The sequence below is a fragment of the Pristiophorus japonicus genome, unplaced genomic scaffold, assembly GCF_044704955.1.
Source record: "Pristiophorus japonicus isolate sPriJap1 unplaced genomic scaffold, sPriJap1.hap1 HAP1_SCAFFOLD_113, whole genome shotgun sequence".
Lineage (NCBI taxonomy): Eukaryota > Metazoa > Chordata > Chondrichthyes > Pristiophoridae > Pristiophorus > Pristiophorus japonicus.
This window is the reverse complement of record NW_027250788.1, coordinates 1,047,501-1,053,212: the sequence shown is the minus strand read 5'-3', so window position 1 is coordinate 1,053,212 and position 5,712 is coordinate 1,047,501.

Genomic DNA, 5,712 nt, shown 5'->3' with positions numbered 1-5,712 from the left:
TTGGTTTCCATATTTATGAAAGGATATACTTGCTTTGGAGGCAGTTCGGAGAAGGTTCACTCGGTTGATTCCAGAGATGAAGGGGTTGACAGGACAGGACAGGTTAAATGCAAGAAGAATGTTCCCAATGTTGGGAAAGTTCAGAACCATAGTCCAAGGATAAGGGGGAAGCCATTTAGGACAGAGATGAAGAAAAATGTCCTCACTCAGAGAGTTGTGAACCTGTGGAATTCCCGACCGCAGAGAGTTGTTGGTGCCAGTTAATTGGAGATATTCAAGTGGGAATTAGATATGGCCCTCATGGCTAAAGGGATCAAGGGGTATGGAGAGAAAGCAGGAAAGGGGTACTGAGGTGAATGATCAGCCATGATCATATTGAATGGTGGTGCAAGTTCGAAGGGCCGAATGGCCTACACCTGCATCTATTTTCTATGTTTCTATGTTTCTATGTTGACTTATGAGGAAAGGTTGAGTAGGTTGGGCCTTTACTCATTGGAGTTCAGAAGAATGAGAGGTGATCTTATTGAAACTTATAAGATTATGAGGGGACTTGACAAGGTGGATGCAGAGAGGATGTTTCCACTGATGGGGGAGACTAGAACTAGAGGGCATGATCTTAGAATAAGGGTCCACCCATTTAAAACAGAGCTGAGGAAAAATTTCTTCTCTCAGAGGGTTGTAAATCTGTGGAATTCGCTGACTCAGAGAGCTGTGGAAGCTGGGGCGTTGAATAAATTTAAGACAGAAATAGTTTCTTAAACAATAATGGGATAAGGGGTTATGGGGAGCGGGCGGGGAAGTGGAGCTGAGTCCATGATTGGATCAGCCATGATCTTATTAAATGGCGGAGCAGGCTCGAGGGCCGTATGGCATACTCCTACCCCTATTTTTATGTTCTTATGTTCTATAATCTGGAAACACTATTCCACTGTTTATACAAACATTAAGAGAGTAAGAGGAGATAATAAATTATGTTTTTACAGGAGGAATTTTTGGGGAAGGGGAATGCTTGACTACAGGAAGTACTTGAGGCAGACACCACTGCAACTTCTGAGGCAAAAGTGAGCAATATTTGACTCATATGAAGACACAAGACTATGGACGGAGAGAGCAGAGCAGAGGGAGAAGTGTTCGATTACTCTAACAAACCGCTGGCAGATATGTGCTGGACAGAATGGCCTCCTACTGTGTTACAAACACCGATTATTCAATTGTTGATGGCTGTGTATTTCTTGCATTGTCCCCGCTGAGGAAGTGCAGTCTGAAGTGTGAAGAAGAAATAGTGCATTTGGTCTGCACGTTTTTCGGTTTTGGAAACAGCTCTTTGCTTTCAGGAATGTTATCTTTGCTATTACAGAGACTCACGGTGGATATTGACTGGGCAATATGAGCGGAAAAATGAGCGGTTTGCGTCCAGACTGCGAGCTGTGCACTCCATTAGTAATCCCACTGAGGATCTGAAGATATAACCGCTCTCACACACACAATCTTGCGCTACAAGCAGTGCGTGACGTTCGGCTGAAATTCTCGGGCTCCTGTTGAGTTCTGAGAGCATTTGGTCACATGATCATTTTATGCACTACGAACCGACGCAGTAACACCGAGAATGGTGATGGAACAGAGAGAAACCAACAAAGGTTCAAGGAGAGCAAAGGGAAAGGGAAAGGGTGGGATTGAACAGCTGTAAGGGGTTTTCACAGAGTTGTTGTACCTTGGGTGTCTCTCTCTGGGCTTCTGCCCTCACAGCTTATGCCTGGCCTGTGAGGTACCCTGAGTGCTGCAAGAGCACCCCTGGAGAGACTGTGTCCACAGCTTATGAAGGGGGTTTTGAGTCTTGTGCGTCCCCACAGCTTATGCTTAGCCTGTGAGGCACCTGTGAGTGTCAAACACTTCAAACCCCTTCATCCCAAGCCTGTGACACACAGTTGAGCGTTTTCGAGGCGCTCCTAGCTTCCCTTACACGGTTCTGACATAAGACTCACGATCAGGAGATGTAATACAATAGAACTGAGACAAGGTGATTCCAAGAGGAACTTTAGGCTTCCAATTTATTTGACAAGGTGTAACTCAACAAACAGCAATACACCAACAAAACAATCCCCCTAAATCCCACTAAAACGGACCCAACGAAAATCTTTACACCAGTTTAGCAGTACAATGCCCAACCTCCCACCTTTCCTGGCCTAACTGAGTTGGGAGTTCTGGGGACCAGAGGTTATACTCACTACTGTGCCTTCCGCAGTCTGGTGGTTTGTTTCTTCTATCTTCCGTGTTTTCGGACACTGGTTTTCCTTCAGTGTCGAGAGGCTTGTGGTTGTGGTTGTTGAATCACGAGGGCAGGGAAAATCATCACTTCTTTCCTCACTACGTCAGGAACCCCTTTTTTATAGCCAGATTATCCAGTCCGCCTCTCCTGCTGAAGTCGATTCTTCTCATTGGTGGACTTTTGATTTTGAAAAATGCAGCAGTTTTAGATTGAGGTTTTTTTTTCCCCACTGATCGTAACCTACTCAAGGTTTGAGTGGGTGTTGATTGCATTGGCCTCCTGTAGCCATTGTGCTAGTCTGGCCTGAGCCAGATATTTCTATGCCTGATGAAAAAGGTGTTGGAATATGTATGTGGCATTGTTTAAATGCTGATGTTTTCAAGGGGCAAGTTTCGAGGGTATACAGTTCCCAGACAATTTGATTAGTTCCAATGTCCAAACTGGCCCTTTTGATATTGACTCCACCCCTTTTCTTGCAGACCCAACATACACCTTTTAAAAAAATCCCAAATTCGATTAAAGTTCGTTGTTTCTTCCATGTGCACTTTAGGATTTCAAACTTTCTGGTAGATAGTTCCAAATTAAATTCCCTTTCCGATGAGTCCAAACACCGGGGGGGGGGGTCTCCATTCATTTGTGTCCCAAAGTTTTCCTTCCATCGGTTTCAATTCACAGCACAGACTGATCCCACAGCCCTTTTCCTTCTGGGTAAAATGAGGGGGTTTTCATCCTCCCCTACATAATCCCCCATCTGACACAGTCAGACACCACTCGAGTGTGTCAAAGTTCAGGGTGGTGAGAAAACCCTAGGTATCACAAATTGCCCAACTTTCTAAACTGATCCCATCGATATAGATCGTAATTCCTTTTAACGCGGTACTAAACACAGAAATCCAACAGGTTACAATACACGACAGCAACATACATATATGTACTTAAGGTTACAGCAATAATTGTAAATTGAGTCTCATTTCGGTCTCAAACGTAAAACAAAGAAACCTGCCCTGCAAACTCCCCAGGAGCCATGTATGAAAAACGCGGTCATCCCTGAAAATAACATAACCACCTAAGTGTCGCGGTCAAGCTTCGTTTACACACCTTGAGTGTTTAGCAACGGCTCTCCTGGCTGTGTAGTAGCCTGAGGAACTGCGTTCTTTTTCTTTTTCTCCTGAGCTTACAGCTTGTAACTAGCAGATAAGCTACAATCAGGAGTTGGCCGATTACTAAGGCATGCGATCCCACCCGGATCCATGCAGGTATGTCTGCCCGTATTCCCAAATCCCACCATGCTGGGGGTTTAATTTGGGCAATCTCCCCTGCTAGAATTTCAGTTTTCTGCTCCATGGTGTAAAAATGTTTTTGAGACAAATCCACTGCCTGGAAGAGGGCTGTAATTTTCTCAGGTAGTGGGGCAATGGGATAGCCAAACTGGGCAACATATTGTTGTAGATGGCTGAGGTTGTTTTGTACCGTGAGGTGAATCGTGGAAGGTTCAGGGATGGGTGTGATTCTGGTGTGTGCCACTTGAACCTCTGCCCTGGGTTTAAAGCAAAAGCTGCTGTATAGTATTGGACACCACCTTCCCGGTCCGTGTTCATACCGTTGGGCACTTGTGGTGACACAATATGTCCCACCGCCTACATATGCTACCTGTGGAGGCATGTGGTTAGGGGCCATTACCTCCATTGTGCAATTGATAGGCTCTGCCCCAGCAGTGCTGAACCCGCATTGTGGCCTTGCAAAAGCGTTCAAGTGCTGGGGGCACAGGATTACCTGTGCTCCCCTGTTCCGACAACCCGAGAGGTCTGTACCTGTCACAGTGTGCTCCCACATTGTGACATAAGGTGGGACCTCTTGGAATCGACCATACACCCCTCCACAAATGACTCCCACATTCTCCACTCGGTACAGGGGTGCTGGTCGTGGGGCACCCCCATCACGGGCATCCTGACCACCACACCCATGATGGTATGGTTTGACTTTCCACAGTCCACCGGTACCGGGTCGGCTTCCGACGCTACACGAAGTTGGCAAGGACTCAAAACATTATCATAAGGGTGCAGTGCTGCTAAGTGCTGGTTGCTGATCCAGGAGGGGACCTGTCCCTGACTCAGATCCTCGAGATTACTCCGTCCCTCTCCCAGCAACCAGGCCCCATAGAGCACGCACACCTCATTTTGGGCGGCTTGATCGGAGGCGTTTCTATCCTCCCGAATCAAGGCGTTTACAGCCCTGGCCTGTGCCTCCAATTGAGAGATAATCTCCTTTAAGTGAACTGTCATTGCCACCTCTTCGTGGAGCGCGGATCCCACTACGGTATTCTCGTCCCCCAGGACATTGCGTAGCTGATTCTTTAAACCATTTATCTGGAGGGCCAGCTGCATGTTATCCAAACTGTTTATGGCGGACGCCCCGGTGTTAAACCCCGTAAGAATGTCATTTAAAGTGCCACGCCTCTGCCTGCCCGGTTCGGCCCTATCCCACTGTTTATACAAGTCTGTCACTTTGACATCCCCGAAGTCCAGTTCATAGAACTTCCGGAACATCTCCCGCAGCAGAGCCTGGTATATCAGCTCGGTTTCCCGGGGACATCACGTAGGTAGGCGGACTTCTGTCAGATTTAGCACCACTGATGCCACTGCGTAGTGTACCCCCTGATAAAATAGTTTCTCGGTAGGGACAAACACTAAACCATTCCCCGGCCCCTGGTGTGGGACGGTGGGCTTGGCCGTGGGTGGGCGTTTTATTCCCGAACTACAAGTTCGGTGGCATTTACTGGTACCCGGGGATTGGGGATCACACATGCCTCCCCGCTGCGATCCCATACCACCCCATCCCCGACATCCTGCCACCACCTATAAAAAGCAATGGAGACCCCCTCTGAACACACGCGAGTGGATCCCCACATACACAAATAAATTTCTTGGGCGTACACCCACCATTTCTCCCAGCACACTGTTACCCCGCCAGATGACCCCATGATGGTTCGGTAGGTATCATTATCCAGACGTTTCCAGTCCGAGTGTCGGTCTCCCATGTCCCACTTGAGCTTTCTGAGCCACCACCACTGTCCCAGAGGTATGTCCCCTTGGCAAGTTAGGCATACCTTCCTGCCTTCTGTCACTCTCACTCTGGAAGTGGCCACCGTGATCTCCGGGCAGGGGATGGAGGCCTCTCCGTAGGTAAAGTCCTTATGGTTGGAGTACTTGGTGGAGTTCGATCCCAACCACCCAGGTCACAACCACCCAGGTCATTTCCCCTCGTGGGAGTAGGTGACCCGGCCATCCGCCGCCAGAGTCCCTTCTCCTGTGCTCACTGTCGGCGCTCTGCCCCCAGAGCATCCGAAAACTAGGGAGTCCTCGGTGTCCCCTCGGTGCCCGGTGCAGATCATTAGCGATACCAGCATCACTAACGTCCAGTAGGGAGGTGTTGACATCTGAAAGGCA